The sequence below is a fragment of the Pinus tabuliformis genome, chromosome 1_2 (genome assembly GCF_031772625.1).
Source record: "Pinus tabuliformis cultivar Carrire ecotype Pingquan chromosome 1_2, CPIR1, whole genome shotgun sequence".
NCBI lineage: Eukaryota > Viridiplantae > Streptophyta > Pinopsida > Pinales > Pinaceae > Pinus > Pinus tabuliformis.
Genome location: NC_142298.1, coordinates 293310671 through 293329646, shown reverse-complemented (window position 1 = coordinate 293329646; position 18976 = coordinate 293310671). Strand labels below are relative to the sequence as shown.

General features: G+C 37.6%; 1 protein-coding gene across 10 annotated transcripts in view; it reads left to right on the top strand.

Moving 5' to 3' along the window:
- The first annotated feature begins 5070 nt into the window (after window positions 1-5070).
- The window catches only part of LOC149205493 (ER-based factor for assembly of V-ATPase), a 128518-nt gene continuing 114612 nt past the window's right edge, over window positions 5071-18976 (top strand). For 5 of the 10 annotated variants that reach the window (XR_016252463.1, XR_016252461.1, XR_016252464.1 and 2 more), the window contains exon 1: window positions 5071-5309. The gene's annotated coding sequence lies outside the window, so the exon portion shown is untranslated. The remainder of the gene's footprint in view (window positions 5310-18976) is intronic. The other 5 variants (XR_016252459.1, XR_016252457.1, XR_016252460.1 and 2 more) reach the window with 1 other exon arrangement.

Here is an 18976-nt window from a genome sequence, read left to right as displayed (position 1 = left end):
TGAAAGAAGATTGCGAGCAGTGGAAAGGTAGAGATCGAGAAATTTAATGGTCAGAGTTTTGAGTTGTGGAAGCTCAAGATGGATAAAGATCAGTGGATCGCGGTAGATCCGGGTACTAAACCATGACAATGTTAGATGAAAACTGGGGGAAGTAGGATCAGAAAGCAAAGAGCACAATATAGTTGTGTATCTCGGATTTAGTATTGTTGAATGTATCAGGGGGAGCTACGACAAAGGTTTTGTGGGACAAGTTAGGGACTTTGTACCAATCTAAGTCTCTAGTGAATAAACTGTTCCTACAGAAAAAAGCTGTATAACATGAGGATGAAGGACGAGGACTCGGTGATAGAGCATCTAAACGCCTTCAATACTATGGTAAGTCAATTGTTATTTGTTGATATTAAAATTTCAGATGAAGATAAGTGCATCAGTTTGCTCTGTTGTTTACCAGATTCGTGGGATAGTTTGGTTGTTGCAATAGATGGCAATACAACTACCTTGAAGTTTGATGAAATAGTCTCATCCTTGCTGTTAGAGGAGATGAGACAAAATAATATGGAGGACCAAAATGGAGATGCCTTGTCTGTACGAGGATTATCTTCGAACATAAACAAAAATAAGTCCTCGAATGGGAGATCTAAATCTCCAGGAAAACCTGTAAAGGTGTGCTGGAAATGCAGAAATGAAGGGCACTTCAAAAAGGACTGTAGATCTAAATCTCTTGAGAAAGGAAAGGGATCTGATGATGCTCCTTCTGTAGAGACGAAAACCACCTCAGATGAAGGTAGGGATGTGTACGTGGCTTCTTCTTCAAGTACACATGTAGATCATGAAGCATGGTTGATTGGCTCGGGTGCATCCTTTCACTTCACTCCCCATAGAAAGTCGTTTTGAAAGTATGAGAAATATGATGGTGGTGATGTCTTATTAGGGGATGGCACGAAGGCTAGAATCGTCAGACGCGGAAAACTCAAGCTGAAGTTGCAAGGTGGAAGGATTAGAACACTTCCAAGTGTTTTGCATATTCCTGCACTGGCCAGAAATATGATTTTTATAAGCAAGATGGATGATGTAGGTGTAAAAACAGTGTTCGAGAAAGATACTTGCAAGATGGTTCGTGGAGCACTGTTATTGATGTGGGGAGTTCAAATTGGAGCTTTTTACAAGCTTCTGGGTAGTACTGTTATTGACGGGTGCAACTGTTCCGTGGTTCCTAGAAGTGGAGCATAAAATCTAGTGGTCTATGGAGAAAAGACCATGATATGGCATCAAAGGCTTGGACATATTGGAGAAAAGGGCCTTCAAATACCTCATGGTAATGGTATGGTAGAAGGTATGTCTAATTGCTTTCTGGATTTCGATTTATGTGAACATTGTGTATATGGGAAGCATAATCAGATGAGTTTCCCCTCTGGTGCTAAGAGGGAAAAAGGGATATTAGAGCTTGTGCACAGTGATGTGTTTGGACCTGTGTCGGTTCCATCACTAGGTAAGTTTGTGTACTATGTATAATTTATAGATGACTTCTTAAGGAATACATGTATATATTTTCTCAGAAAGAAATCTGAAGTCTTTGACAGGTTTAAAGAATTTAAGGCTTTGGTGGAAAACCAGATAGAGAAGAAGATAAAGGTGTTGATGAGAGATAATGGTGGAGAGATTTGCAAGAAGGAATCTAAAGAGTTTTGTAAGAAGTGTGGTATAACACAACAAAAGAATACTCCATACACACCTCAGCAAAATGGAGTTGCAGAAAGAATAAACATGACATTGATGGAAAAGGCAAGAAGCATGCTTCTTGGTGCTGGGTTAGGACATGAATTCCGGGTAGAGGCGGTGGAGACTGCATGTTACCTAGTCAACAAATCACCTTCATTAGCGTTGGAGGATAAGTCTCCACATGAGGTATGGATTGACAAAAAATCCTCTCTTTCACATCTGAGGGTATATGGATGTGATGCATATGTAAATGTTCCAAAGGAGAAAATAACCAAGTTGGATAGTAAATCTAAAAGGTGCATTTTTATTGGGTATAAGGATGGTTTAAAAAGTTATAAGCTTTGGAACCCATAAATAAGGAAGGTTGTGTACAATCGAGATGTGGTGTTTAGAGAGGTGAAATATGTTATTAAACATGAAGTCCTATCAAAGGAACCTGAGAAGATAGAGTTTGAGCTAAAAGAGGAAGAATCAAACTCTACAATAGAACAAGAATCATAAGATGAAGAGCCATAAACTCCAGTCGTGAGAAGATTAGTTCGAGAAAGAAGGCAACCAGAAAGGTATAGTCCATCTGCTTTCTGTTCAATTTTTTCTTTAGCTATTACTGATGATGATCCCATAACTGTCAGGGAGGCAGTAGATTCAGAGGATGACAAACTCTGGAAAGAGGCCATGGTTGATGAAATGGCATCTTTGCACAAAAATGAGGCTTGGGATCTGATGGAGTTGTCGGCTGGAAGGAAACCCATTGGAAACAAATGAGTGTTTAAGAAGAAGATGAATGCAGAAGGCAAGGTCTGGAAATACAAAGCTAGGTTGGTAGCAAAAGATTATTCCTGGGTGTTGAAAATTGATTTTGGTGATATTTTTTCTCTTGTTGCCAAGGTATCTTCTATTAGATTACTTTTATCTGTTGTTGCTACTTTGATTTTGAGGTAGAACAAATGGATGTGAAGACAACATTTCTTCACGGGGATTTGGAAGAAGAGATCTACATGAAGAAACCTGAAGGCTTTGCAGTGAAGGGAAAGAAAGAACTGGTATGTAGGTTAAAAAAGTCTCTATATGGGTTAAAACTGTCACCAAGGATGTGATATCAGAAATTTGATACATTTATACGGGGACTTGGCTTCACCAAAAGCAAAGCGGATCACTGTGTGTACTTTAAATTAATTGGTGACCGTGTTATTTATCTGGTCTTGTATGTGGATGGTATGTTTCTGTTTGGAAATGACAAAGAAATTATTTGGGATTTGAAGACTCAATTGTCCTCCAAATTCGACATGAAGGATCTTGGTGTTGCAAACTATATTTTGGGCATGGAAATTAAATGATATTGGGCAAAGAGGAAGCTTTGGTTAAACTAGAGGAAGTATGCCAAGACAATATTGCAGAGCTTTAATATGTAGGATAATAAACCGGTGAAGTTTCCTTTTCCTGTAGGTGTAAAGTTATCTGTTGAACAGTGTCCCAAGATGCAAGAAGAGGAAGATGACATGTACCATGTTCCATACGCAATTGCAATCGATAACCTGATGTATGCAATGATCTATACTAGACGAGACATTGCACATGCAGTGGGAGTGTTGAGCAGGTATATGCCAAAACTAGGGAAGGAGCATTGGACAACAATGAATCAGGTTTTCAGGTATTTGCATGGCACTAGTGATTATGGTTTGTGCTACCAAGGAAGACCAAGATTGGACAAAGTTTTGGACAACTATGGCTTTGTTGATGCAAACTAGGCTAGAGATCTGGATCAAAGAAGATCTACAAGTGGGTATGTGTTTAACCTATTTGGAGGTGCAGTCAATTGGATGAGCAAGAGACAATCTGTGGTGACACTTTCAACTACAGAGGCAGAATACATGGTCGCCACTCATGCAAGCAAGGAAGTAGTTTGGTTGCAGAGATTGTGTTCAAGTATGGAGTTAGTATAACGAGCTATAAGGATAGATTGTGGCAGCCAAAGTGCAATTTTCTTGGCAAAGAACCCTACTTATCATTAAAAAACTAAGCACATTGATGTTTAGTATCACTTTGTGAGGGATATGGTTGAGGACAAAAAGGTGTTGCTGGTAAATGTGGACACTTTGAAGAATGTTGCAGATGCATGGACGAAGACTGTGAGCACTGAGAAGTTTTCTTGGTGTAGAGAAACACTAGGCGTTGCAGGGCTAGACCAATAACTAAGCTCTCATGTGACCCCCTGTGTGGAAAGAAAGCAACAAGCGAGGGAATGGCGGGTGTGTGTTGTATTCTTTCCACGACTAGCCCCACACGTGAAGCGGGGGGTTAGAGCCCCCCTCTACCTGTTTGGGATAGTACCATAAGAATTTTTTTTGGATCCTATATTAGGTGGACGAACCTACCTATGGTTTTGTGCAAAGGTTTTGCACATGGTTTTGGGCATGATGATTTTCTGCCCATAGTATCTTGCAGATCCGGTCAAGGGAATTACAATTATGTTCTAATCCAGGGTTAATGGATTAAGGTTTATGAATGCTTCGACATGTATATATATATGTTGTAACATTGAAAGGAATATAATAAAAAATCAGTATGGTATCCCGTTTTGGGATCGAGGGGAAAATCTCTGTGTATATATGTTTTATGTTCTCGCCATTATTTATTTTCTGTTTTTAAGAATTCGTTTGTAGGTAATTTCTACACAAGGTTAAAACCTATAAGGACAAATAATTGTTGTAACCCAGGGAATTTACTGGTTGTTCAAATCATTACAATAATTATAGGCACAACTTGCTATTGTGGTTCATTGTTGGGTTGGCTATCATGGCAGACAACCTCATGCTAGTTTTCCTCGCATGGTGTATCTTTGTTCTCAAGCAATGACTTTGTCACTTTCGCTTCTTCTTATTAGTTTTGAAAAGAGGTCTACACCATCTTCACATCATTTTTTTTGAGATGTTGGTGGGTCTATAACTTCATCCTGTGGGTTTATGAAATGCTTTCACATATTGTTTCTTTCGTGAGTGACAACTCATTTATTACATAACATATTTGACTATAACATATTGCTTGTGACTCTTTCACTAATCTCAACACTTTTGGTGATTGCTATTAAAGGCTCTACAAAAGTAGCCATGATAGAACATTCTAATAGTCTTTTTAAACATCTATTACCTGATAAAATACCTTTCTCTCGACAACAAAATTCTGGAACCCAGGAAATTATGTTAGTGTAAAATTTATAACCACATTAACATTTTAACCAAAATTACAATAACAAAAATGTTATAATTTTTAATATTTTTTTTTTTTTTTTTAAATAGCTTCACCTTCACACATATCATTTCAACCAAAACTATTATAATGTGCTGTACACAAATATCATTTCAACCAAAACGATTATAATTTGCGGTACAGTTGCTCAATAATTTTTGACATCCCTCTCTTCTTTGAAATAATAATTCGTTTGTCCATACCTTCGACAATCTGAAAAGATAAACAGAAGGCTAAGATCTATGCAGGGACGGTAGAGATCACTTCTCTGTATAACTCATCTCTGTCCATCACCAAAAAAAGCGGGTGCGGGCTGGGGCATTTTCAAAGAAGGAAATTTACAGGTAAGTTCCCAAGAATGTAATGTATGGTCTTATAGGTTTGATCTGAAGTTATTCTAGAGAAACCCTCTCGTTTTCCCTTCCTAATTATAAAAAAGCCTATAGCTATAGATATTTACGCAAACGCTTTAGTACTCTCCCTCCCTAACTCTAACTCTAGAAAACATATAGCTATAGGTAGTTCAGATTCTTGTATGGACAATGGCCTTGACAACAAGAAAACTAGTGGATTACAGTACGATTCATTCAGGCAGTGCACAAACAATAAATGATATCGTTAAATTGCAGAGGGTTTGGACCAGTTATCAAACTCTTGTTATAAATTTTTAGAAAGTTGCCATTCTAGTAGCACATCTTTTGCTGCTTTAAAGAGAAAGTGAAGGAGGGGCTTCTCAATTTTCCCAGTCATCTGCTCAGAAGTTTATTATAGAAGTTTCTTATGAAGGCTTTGTGGTTGATTGTCATTGTCATGCTTTAAAGAGATAGTGGAGGAGGGGCTTCTCAATTTTCCCAGTCATCTGCTCAGAAGTTTATTATAAAAATTTCTTATGAAGCTTTGTGGTTGATTGTCATTGTCATGTTTGTGTTATTTCTTTTTTGGTGTTTCCAAGGATCTGTGTATTTATGCAGTTGCTTAGATTTTTTTCCGAAGAAAATTACATTCAGCAAAGTGCACCTCTGTGCATTCAAAAAACATTAAAAAAAACGGGGTAGGTCACCCCTAAAAGCATGCAGTTCTTAGATGGATCGAAACAGTCGGTTGCGTTTAAAAAACCTAAAATCAGCCTAGCGCCAAAATTTCTCCAAGTATTAGCCCGTGAAATGCATGTACAATAACCTCCAAACTCAAACCTTATCTTTTGAGAGGCATCGACCATTATTTCTTATTTTTTTGCCGTGGAAATTACAAGATGTTTAGTCGTAGTGCAGATATGGGTAAAATACAAGTCCTTTCAAAGAAAATGAAAAAAATTAGGGAATGAAATCGTTTTGTAGTGAACAAGCTTCATTGAATATTGTTCAAATCACGTTTATACATCCTTTGAAAAAATTAGGAAATGAAATCGTTTTGTAGCGAACAAGCCTCATTGAATATTGTTCAAATCACGTTTATACATCATGCAAACATGCCATGCAGTGCTGTTATGCCACGATTTGTCTCATTATTTTCTTGGGGTCATCGTTTCACTTTCCGGTTTTCGTATTCATATATAAAAATGTATGACACGTATTGTCATTGAGGGCTCCGAATAATTTATGGTCGTAAGTCTATACTCTTAACTTATTATTTTTATTTTCTAACATGGTAGCAGAGACATGGACCCAGAGAGGCTTGTGGTGAGTGATTAAGCTGGGAGAAAGGCAAGCTCATTTTTGAGAAAGAGAGTGAGAATGCCTTGTGCTGGAGAAGAAAGCAGAACTATTAGAAAGAGAAGTCCATAGGGAAAAGCTAAGGAAGAAGTCCATCCGTCACCTATTAGTAGGTGGGACACTGTACATTATACAACCACTTGGCTCGACTTAATTTCCCTTGGTTGGATTGATGGTCCCTTGGGTGTAGCGTGCCGACGACTTCTTATGAAGATCGAACCCCAGTGGGGGTATAACAATGCCCCACTTTCACTGACCTCGATTGCCTCGTGGCAATACATGAATATGCATGATTTGTGTTGTAATGAATGGGCCTTAAATAATGAATTTTGTAGCTACGTTTTGGGGTTCCTCTCTTTCATTGTGGTCGCAATTGTATTCTTTAACTTCTTTTTTTTCTATTTGCTACCAAATATTGGTAAACTGAACTTCCAAGAGGATAGAGAGAGAGTTTGAAGATTGAAACGCAATAATTGATCGATGCTTCAAGTAATTGCGAATTGTAAGCTTAAATGAAATGATGTCTCATATTCAATCACGTACTGTGTGGTAGGTGTCATAATTGTTAGCTTTTGGTTTTTCCAAGTGTTTTTACTTAGCTGGAAGAGAGCATTTCATGGCATGTGAAGGGTTCGTGGTTTAGAGAGCGTAAAGTGGGTGTATGCTTGCCTTGGGATTAGTATGACGTAGACACTTTTTCGATGTGGTAGTTAAACGCACATGGCATATTTAGCAACGTTTACAAGAAAGCAATTATTGGGGAACATGGGGCTTGGCATGTGTGGAGTAACCACTTTGGAGGGGGCATTAGGCACTTGGATGTCGGGGTGCTTGGCAGTAGGAGCATGTAACCTCTGTAAACTGTTTGAGGAAATGCTTGAGTAGATAGCTGTTGATTGGAGAGGGGTGCACCATCATAGAGAAGGAGCAGCGGACATGTGGACAACTATTTTTGACGGCACATCACCTCATGGTTGGACAAACCCTAGTAGGGCATGTGGACGGACACCTTGCTTTGAGGAGCACTTCATGTGGGGCTTTGTTTGGGGCTTTGTTTGTTGATTTAACCTGGGGTTACTTGTGGACTTAGTCCGTGTTTTATTGTTGGCCTTCCTCACCTCAATCCATATAGAGGAAGGGATCATCTTTGTTAAGAATAATTACTTTTTATTTTAGAGATTGATAGTTGGTGTGAGGTTATTTGAAGAATCTTGTAACATCATGTATTATTCTTGTAACCAGAATTAGTGCTTGTGGTATGTTAGTGCTACGCTTGTGGTATGCTAGTGCTGGAGTTCCTTGTCTTGTGAGATGCAAGTTGAGTATTGTAGCTTGTGGGATGCAAGTGTGTGCATCCCCTTCATAATCGCTTGATGCAAGCAAGAGATCTTGGGGTTTGACCGTTAGGTGTGATGCTGGCTTGTTTGTGTGAATCCCCTTCATAACTCGCTTGATGCAAGCTAGAGATCTTGGGGTTTGACCGTTGGTGTGATGCTGGCTTGTTTGGAAAATCCAAGGATCGGCTTTTAAAACTTGGTGGATACTTGCTTGACCTTTATATATATTGCTGGTTAGAGTTTGCAGTGATTGTGGATGCTCTAGTTACGGCTTGGGATGCATTGAAGAGTCCTTGCTTGGGATGAACTGAAAGGACTTGTTGTACCAGCTTGGGATGACGTGAGATATTGTACTTTATTTTCATTACTGCGATAATATGAAGTGTACCATTGCCTCCTAGATTTGTGATTGCATAATTGATTTTCTCACGTGTTGAGCAAGTTTCAGGTTGTTTTAGTATGCTGGTATATTAGGACAACGGGGCTGAATGCTGTGTTGTTTTAGCATGCTTGATGAAATTTTCAGATATGATTGGTTGCTGTTTTATTTCCATTGTAATTGAAGTAATTCTCATATCTGTTTGTTGAGACAGATCTTTCTCTAAGGACTGCTTTTTGTGGTGTCTACATTCTCGAGTTTGCCTACAATTAGTGCTGGGCAGGTTTGAAGTTTCTCGCTGGGCGGTTGAAGAAATTAGTTTCAGCACAAAGGCTTAAAACTCGACGAAATAGATTTGTGGCCTCATAGAAGTGAGGTGGAAACTTCAGACAGGGCAGATTTTCAAAAATTCTATAGTAACTAATACTATCCTATTAGCTTATTTTAAGTTACTTTAGTATCATCACATAAATATTACATTAGAAGAAAGAAAGAAATTAGAGAGAAGAAAGAAAGAAATTATTTTAATGTCTACGAGGTTAAAGATAGTTCATGGGATAGATTGCTTCTTCATTTGCTTGATGTATTCCGCCTTTTTCTGCCCTTTTTCTGTGAAGCTTCAAAATAAATGCTCCTAGCTTCTCGACAAACTCCTCGCTAAATAGATTATCCCAAGAGCTAGCCACCAACATATCTGCATTACTTTCCTTGTTGTCTTTGAAGGCCTCAGATTCTAAAATGAAATGTTTTTCTATTTTCACTTTTCCGGAAGAACAAAAAATGCATACTCTTTCTTCCCACACTTCTTTTGGCCTTTTCCAGCGCCCTGTTTCACAACGGAGTTGATGAGAACTAGTCCTTAACTAAGCAATAAGAATTTTGGCTCTCCAAGAGATATTGGCCTCTATGTATGCTTTTGGTTGATGACTATGAGTGGGATTAAACACTTCTATATAATATTTTTTCTTTTTTCCTAGCTCATTATCCCAAGTACGTTTCTGGAACATTTCCATAACAAAAACTTTTATCTCTTTGCTGTTTATGTGACACGCGTTCAAGCAAATACCCCATTTACTAAACCATTTGTCATTTTGCTGCATCCAAGTTTTTTTCTCTTGCACAATCTATTATTAAAGACAACCTTAGGCCATCTACCCTCTTCCATTTGCTCAATTTTTTTTAAATACCTTATGACTCGCACCATAGCAATTGCTGCAATAAGAGCAGTCCTTGTTTCACCTAACAAGATAGCATAAGGAACTTTACTTTTAATCTTGAATTTGTTTGTAATCAAAGGCTTTTGAATTTTTTCAATTTGTCTTCACTGCATGTCGGATGTACTGTTGGCCCATAGTTCAAAACCATAGAGAATCATTGGAATCACTAGCAGCCCAAAAAGAGTTTGAGTGGTTTTCCAGTCCCATAATTCTGCCTCTCTATACCTATTTTGAAAAGCATAAAATGCTTTCCAACCCCCCAAAGTTCTGTTCTTTCTACAACCATTCCAGCTTAGATCTTTGTTGAAGTCAATTTCGAGGTATTTGTAATTGCAACTTCTTCTAGAATGTTGCCTTCAAAGTAGAACTTATGCTGGTTATGTTTTCTTTTCTTAGAGAAAACCACTACTTTCGTTTTACTGATATTGACTTGCATCCCCACACTTCTACAAAAATGCTTAAGGGATAGTAAGTTCTCTTGCAAACCAAGAGCCGATTTAGCAATCAAAATAAGGTCATCTGCATACAAAAGAAGCCTTATAACAAACTTGCCCAAATAGATACCATCACCCCCTTGCGAATTTAACTACTCCTCAAGTTTGTTGATATATAAACCAAAAAGGGTAGGAGACAGTGGACAACCTTGCTTGACCCCAATATCGCTTCTAAAACTCTCTGAAATGCCTATTGAAGTTCTAATTTTGATTTTCACCTCTTCATATAGCCTATGCATAACTGCTCTCAAATGTTTAGGAACCCCAAGTTCCTCCATTCTGTGCCAAAGCTTATCCCTAGGAACCGAGTCAAACACTTTTCTGAAATCAACAAAGCAACAAAAGACTTGTTCCTTTTTCTCCTAAACTTTTTCAATGATGTGCCTTAAAGTTATACAATGATCAACTATGGAATGTTTAGGTCTAAAACCTACTTGCCCTTTAGCACGCTTATCCCTTTCTTCTACCCACTTGCTAATTTTGTTTTCTAGCATGTGTCCAAATAACTTTGCAAACAAAGGGTTTATCATGATGGTTCTATAATTGGAGAGATTATGTAACCTAAAAACATAACTTGTGACATTAAATGGTCATTATTCCTACGTTACATCATCATATAAATATTATGTAACCTAAACACATAACTTGTGACATTAAATGGTCATTAGTCCTACAACTCCCTTTAATGGCCATTTGGTTAGAGGTAATTGCAAAAGTTCTCCCTCGCAAATCGACTTAATGTTTGAAATTTGGTCATTAACTACTACAACAACTAACATCTGTCTGCCAAATTTCTAATCCTCGACATGCTGAAGCAAACCAAGATCTGCCATCTCAAAAGTTCCATTCAACTGATTTTTCACTTAATCAAATGTCGTTAACTGCCCATGACAATCGTTACATGCTATACACAACGAAAACAACAACGTCACTATCCTTTACGTTATGTACAATTCGAGTCTGAAGGGCTCCTTTAAACACCCTTCTGAAGATGTTGATCAATCTTGATATGCCAAGCTCTTGGACCATTGCTTCTTCCAACCAAATATTATTTTAATGAGCTTGCAAAAATGTATTCAACTATCTTTGGCAACAAAAGCTTATTTTAATGAGCTTGCAAAGCTGTATTCAACTATATTTGACAACAAAAGCTTCTTATCGCCGCACACAAATCCCTGTTCAACAAAATCTCCATTCAAGAAGGCACTCTTAACATCCATCTGATAGCTCTTTCAAGCAAATTGTGCTGTAAGAGATGGAACTAATTCGTTTGTGATCAGCTTGGCTGTTGGCATGATTATCTCCTCATAGTCAACTCCTTCATGTTGAGCATGCCCTTTGGCAACCAGTCTTGCCTTGTGCTTGTCAGTGCTATCATCAGCTCTAAATTTTGTTCTGTAAACCCATTTTCAGTCGACTACCTGCTTGCCTTTTGGCAATTCTACCGACTCCTAGGTCTTATGTCACATCAAGGCATTGTACTCCACCCGCATTGCATCTACCCACTACTGATTTTCATTTTCTACGGCAAAGGATGTGGATCTTCAGTATTCAAAATCTGGTTCATCAATTCAAGATTAAAGTGCAAAAATTATCTGAGCTTGGTAGACCTTTTGGCCCACCTCCAGAATGGTATCATGACACCATTTTGGCTCTTTATTGCTCTTGCTTGCTTCTCCAATACCCCATGAAGTGCCAGATCTTTTATCTACAGATCTCTTCTATCATCTATTCTTTGATAATGACTATAAGCAAACATTCCTTTCGATTCACACATTCCTATGCTAGCAGATTGATCTATAGGAGACTCATCTATAACATCCCAACTGGTCACAAGCTTCTTTGCTATAGGATCAAAATAATATACAGGCTTCTGATTCTTCACTATTGACAGTGAAGATACATTTTTTATTTATACTTTCCATTCTGCATTTTTCCTTAGAAAATATGGACATAAGCTGAACACCAAAATTCTCAAATGCCCTGCCCGTGTTTTTTTATCCAGACCACACATTCTCAGGTCTAATGAAATGGACCACTTTAGTTGAGTGTAGTCTACACGTTCTATGTTTTAAACCTTTTCTGGGCACATTTTCTTGAGCAGTTTTGCCCAAAATCCAACCAGATTTTAGAAGGATCTTTGGAATTGCAGATTTAGTTGTTAAGGCCCAAGGGTGCATAATCTGAGTGTTCTACCGGGTTTTCAGGGTGCTGAATTGATTTATGCATTCAAAAATGCAATTTAAGCAATGTAAAATGACAATTTTACCAACAATTGCACAGCCAGTTTCCAGTGATGGCTGCCAGTAAAAGTAAAAGATGTAGAACGTTTAGACTTGTTCCTTTAGTTGGGCTACAGTTCATGTACATAGTAATGCTGACAACTTCGGCCTAGAAAGAGTATTCCACACCTTTGGCATGCAACATGCACCTGGCGACTTCTAAAATCTGTCCATTTTTTCCTTGTGCAACTTTGTTTCACTGCAGGTTGTAAGCTACTCTCAACTAGCAGTGTATTATACTATTTTGTGAGCGTAACAAAACCTCTGAAACTTTTTAAGGCAAACTCTGCTCCATTGTCTACAAAATTTTCACCCTCTTTCCACATTGCTTCTCTGCCTTTTTTTTTTGTGTTTCAAAAGATTTTTATTTTTTTCCTCGAAACATAAACCATATTTTTTGTTTAAGATCATCCAGGAAAGTGAAAGTACTTGGATCCAACAATTGATTTTTTCTGCATTAGACCAGAGAAATTGTTGTGCACCAACTCTAGATGTTTTTCTTTACAGTCCATATTGTTCTCAAAACTTTCAAGATGCTGCTTCCTAGGCAAGCTCATCTTGCAAGTTTTCATTTCCTTCTGCACCTTTGGAAGACCTCTAACCATGTCCAATTTGAATAGCGGCTGCAAATACGAAAGCTATGATGCTCATAACTCTTGTGCTACAGCATGTTGTAATCTTCAACAGTTGTTGCTAGCATATGTCGCTTTTTCACTATCACTTCAAATTTTTATAAGCGTATCTTTCCTTTGCAACATCATGAAATTTATAATTATGCTTCACATGTCCAACGAGCCATTTGTCAGTTTTAAATTTAACCTTAATTTTGCTTGGTTATTTGACGGAAAGAAGATTTTCTCCAAACTTGGGATATACAGTACATCACATATCATTTGCATGTTAATGTTCGTCCATTGCATCAGGATGGTGCCATGTCCCTGAACTTCATACTATTTACTGTCACCAAGGGAAACAACTTCATTCTTACCATCATCTTCTGACAGTGACATAAACCAATCCTGTTGGAAGGACATGTTTTGACACCCCAGAAATTAAGTCCAACATTCCTTTAGACTTATCAACATCTTCTCATGAAGCAACAAACAGAAACTCTTTATCTTCTCTTTTCCTTTACTACCAACAAAGTTATTTGTGTCCTTCCTATTAATTTTACAAGAACAATCTCCACAATCCTGTGATTTATGTCTTGGTTTACCACGTTTGAAACAGATAATTTTCCTCTATCCAGATTCCATCGAAACACTCATTTACCTTTCCATATTCTTCTTTTTGTCCAAAACTTGGAGTAGATGTATTCCTGCAGTTAGCCTCTGCCTCCTCTGCTCTCTGGCTGTCATCCGCCTTTAGATATCACTGCAAAAAGCATTTTGCTTACTGGAATCCATCTCATTCTTCTTCCCATATTGTTCCTTCTGCATAAGATATCCTGTAAGCTTCTCAAAAGACCAACAATTGACCAATCATTTGCAAGAAGAGTCATTTTCTCAATAGTGTTTTAAATATTATGATTTTGGTGGATTATTTAGAACAAGGGAAATCAATTCTCATTCCACAATTCGAATGCCAACATTAGCTTGTTGATCCTTTGCGTCTTAATGTTAGTCAGGGGTGTTATTACTTGAAATTGTTTGGTTCCAAGGTATTTGGAAACAGTATACTGTCACCACATACTATTTCTTTGCACTTCAGGTCAGTGCTTGCTATCCACATGGGGGAAAGGCCTAGTGATCTTAGGAGTCATCTAGCAATCAAAATAACAATCAGTAACTTTTAAATTGAAATAGAAGCATGCTGTCTTAAAAACCTTTGCTAATAAATACAAAAAACAGCAAACAAAACATGACCTAATAACTGAAAAAATACATGAAAAACGATGTAAAAACGTATCCAAGTGTTAGGTACACAATCTAATGCAATTCTAGACTAACAATCGCTGAAGTTACTATCTATTTCTTTGCTAAAAATGAAATTGCAAGCTAATCTTGCTGTGATTTAAAAAAAAATTAATAGTGATTTAGAAGTGCCTCATTATATGCTTACAATGCCTAAGATGCATACTTTTTGATGTAGATATGATTTTTCACTTTTATACGAGGAGTTAAGTACTATATGTCATTCAACCAGTGCTTTTAATGGAGTTGAAAAAGATGGAAATAAGAAGAAAGCAAGTATGTTGGAAGAACAATCTAAATTCTACTGCTCAAGTTCAAGTGAAACCAAGATTGAAAGCATAGAAGTGTCTAAGGAAAGTCTTACACGTAAAATAGTTGATGAAGAATACCAAATGTTTTTACTACCAAGGGTTGTAGGACAAACAAAGCCTTGACAAGTTTGGACAAGGACTCCAAGATACCATCCATCTCCGCTCGATGGGACAGGTACAATTACAATCCATTAAAGCAAACTCCACTGTCATAGGTACTTTATAATAGCTCTCAAATTTACTCTCTCAAAAGAGAATAAGCAATGGAGAAAAGGGAAGAAAGATGACAAGGTCTAGTGCTTTGCATTTCAAAAGAATAATTTTATCCCTCCTGCATGCATGTACGTGTACAATATATAGAAGTAGAAAAAGATAAGAATATGTAAGATAAGATTGCAAAAGGGCAGTAAGATTAGTAGTCTCCAAATATAGCGCTACTCTTGAGAGTGAAAATAGCATGTGTATGAAGAAATTACTCCATCAAAAGATCACCCTCCTTCCATAATAACCACCTATAAGGGAAACTACACTTGTATATGGCTAATTTCTTCTCTTTATGCTCTTTTTTCATGCTTAAAATAGACCCGACGAATTTCGTAAGGGGATAATCCCCTAAATTAAGCCTTAAACTATGGAAAAAGTGAGGATAAAAACTAGTTTGGTGAGCTAGACTATTTTTAAGGAAGAGGAGCTTTAAAAATAGCAATGTAAGCTCTCTTGGGCCAAGCATTCGTTAAGACTCTGAGCTAGATGATGTTTATGTAACTTCTGCTAATGATCCCATTGCTAGTGGTGGTGATGAGTGATCATGTTGATCATGATTTGTAGTAGGCCAGTGGAACAATAGCTTTAGGATGATTTTTAGACTCTAGAGGCAATTTAGAAGCTCATTGATTATGTATTTTATTGCTGATATGTATTGCACTCAGGGCCATTTTGATATATTCACCCTTACATGGTCTATAGATCAATGTTGCGAAAATCGTTATCAGGATTAAATCAGTGAGGGGAAAAAATCGTAAAATACAAAAATATTCAATTTTTTTTAATATCTAAAGCATCTACAACATAAAATAAATACATTGACACATAAATATGATAAAAGAACTAACATATAAGATGTGTAATATCATTTCTAGTGCTACATCACACATAACAGTGAATCATGTCCTAAATAGTAAGCCCTGACTCTTGAGTCCCAAATCAGCCTCAAAATATCAACAAAAAATATAATAATGTATCTCATATCACGAGTCATAATGTCATATACAATGAAATGAACCATATAACTAATACTACTGATTTCCTTTGCCCCTCTTGCGAGAAAATGTAATAGCTTTCCCTTTCCCTTTAGATGTAGATGCAGGTGGAGTTGGTAGTGGACTCCGCTGTGCTCTAGAAGCTGAAGAAGTAGACCACGCCTTCTACTGGTGGCAGGGGTAGCCTGGGTAGGTGGTGTCACCTCCTCTTGCTGTTGCTCCTTTTCCACCTCGTCGTTGTCCTCCTCCTCTACGCCTTCCACTACCTCCTGCTCTAACCAATCATTGGTAGACTCCATGAGAGGCCTCTCGACCTCAACCCTTCATGCAACAGTGGTGTCAATCCCATCCAATGAGATGGCATTCATATTAGGTATTCTCTCAAGTTGCCTTACCCACAATCGAAGATTGTAGTAGACGTAGACCATGTCATTAAGTCGCTGGGACTCCAACCTGTACAAAAATCATAAATAATAATTATAAAAAATATTATTTAATGAATTGAAAAAATTAATTGGAAATTTGGAATATTTTAAGTTTTAAGTTTAACTTGTTGCGTTTCTTGTTGTGTATTTTTTCAAATACGCTCCAGTTGCGCTTGCATCCTGAGGAGCTACATGTTTGGTTGAGGATCCGAATGACAAGTTTTTGCAGATGGGGTACTCTGGCACCATAGCGAGTCCACCATGCATCTACAACAAAATTGCAAATATGATAAACATAAAAAAAAAAGAAATTTGAAAGTTGAAGCAAAGTATGGAGTTATGAACTTGAAGAGACAATGAAATTTGAAACAAACTAAAAAATCCCTGACATTTGAGTCTTCCTATCAACCACAGCCATCTCAAAGCCAAATGTGCCACTTGCCATCCTGTATATCTCTATTTCTTTGGAGATTTCTGCATGTTCTGCTGGAGATCGCACCATCCTCTGAACACAGGTTAAGAATCCATCCATGATCTCAGCATCAAATAAGAACCCACATGGTTAAGAAAATGCAGAATTCAGGTAGATCCCTACAGCATGAATGGAAAGATGGAGTGTGTTGTTCCATCGTTCATCGATCACTTCCCATAGGAGTTGTTTTTGAAACCCCTCATCTCCCTTATCATCATAGTAGGCCCGAACGGATTCTTTGGCTCTGTCCATGGCCTCATACAAATAGCCCATTGCAGACTTCTCACCATCAACTAATTGAAGAACTTTTACCAAAGGTTCAGTAACGATGCACACCTCCTGCACTCCCGCCTAGAAGTTTTCCTGGTATGAAACTAATCTGCATATGGCCTCCCTTTCTGGTTTGCGGTTAAATGTTAAAGCACGCCACTCCTCTGAAAGAAACATTCTCTTCATGTCCCACATAGAATTCAAGAGGGATTGAAGAGATATGAAACTGGTGGCAAACCGTGTAATGGCGGGGCGCACCAACTCCTTTTTGTTGGTGAATTTTCTCATCAAACTAAGCACAAATGCATGATTATATATAAATTTTGTAGTGCTTTTTGATGAGTCAACAATATATTTGACAAATTTTTTTTTTCCTATGTCCTCCAACATCAAATCAATACAATGTGCAACACAAGGTGTCCAAAATAAAGTAGGATGTCTCTCCATAAGCATCTTGCCAGCAACAACATAATTTGCAGCATTGTCCGTTGGACAACATGCTCTGCACCCGCCTCCAAAATAAACACATCCAACAAATCACATAATAATTTTGCATCTTTGATATGTGAAGATGCATCAACAGATTTCATAAACATTGTCCCTTTGGGACAACTAACCAAGAAGTTTATAAGGGTTCTCCTCTTTTGGTCGGTCCAACTATTTGACATCACAGTGCATCTTGTTCGTGCCCATGATACCCTAAAATCCTTCAATCTTTTGGTGCATTCAACCTTTTCATCTTGAAGAATGCGGCCTCTAAAGTCATCATAAGAAGGGATTTTGTACCCTGGGCCAACAACTGCAATAACATTAACAACAGGTTGGAAAAATGGATTATTCCTTGCAACGCTGAAAGGAATATCACTCCAAAGGAGAAATTTGCCTTACAACTTGTCAGCTTGTTCTTTCTCATTTTTTTTAAGCATTGAAGTGATAGATGGGTGTGAACTAGGCGTGGTTCTAGGAACAAAAAAACGATGAGGTAGCTATAGGGTTGGTTGTAGACATTGATGCTAAAGTAAAACCAGCGCCACTTCTATATTCACCTCCTAACACTCTCCCTACTAGTTGCTTCTTCAGATCTGCTTTGGTCACTTTGTCTTGCTCTAATTCTTCCAATGATCTCATGGCTCTTCGGATGATTTTTGCATTTGTATTGGTGCAAGGCCCTACATCATGTCTAGAGATTTGTGCAAGGTGATACTTCAATCTATAAACCCCCCTTGACATACGCTGCCCACACAACTTGCAAGACAAGTTCATTTTATCAAACCCTCCATTAGGTTCACCAAATTCCCACAGAGGGTCCAATTTCCTTGGCATGTTTGTAACTTGGTTGAACTCTTGAGTTTTAATGTAAGATGAAGTTTGAAGTTGAATCTATGGCACAATAAGAATTGCAAGTTAAAAAAAAAATTACATACATGACACAACACATTGAATTTATGACAAAAAAAAACCTCAACTCAATCCAAAGTGAACTCTCTCCACTCTATGCAACAAAAATGAAAAAAACACACCATCAAATCCACTTAAAAATCATTGATAATCAATGGGTTATAGAAACCCAAGCAAAAACAAGAAAAAAACCAAAACAAAATGGCTAAATTTGGTGCTCATACCTGAAAACCACGGTTTGCCGAAGAAATTTGATCCAAAGACAAAGTTCTCTTGCTTGGGATGCTAAAATCTACCATTTTTCTCCTCCTTTGCCCTAGTAGACGCCTTCCTCTCCTCCTCAGCTCTCAAACAACTCCACTGTCTGCTAAAAATGAAAAAAAACTATTTTTTCCCTTGTAAAATGCGCTGTACGGGAGTCTGGTGATTATTTCCTATCAAATCGTGATTATTTCGAAAAAATTGTGATTTTTTCAGCAATTTTTTTGAAAAAAAAAGTTCGTAATAATCGGGCAATATTATCGGGAAAATAAAAAAATAGC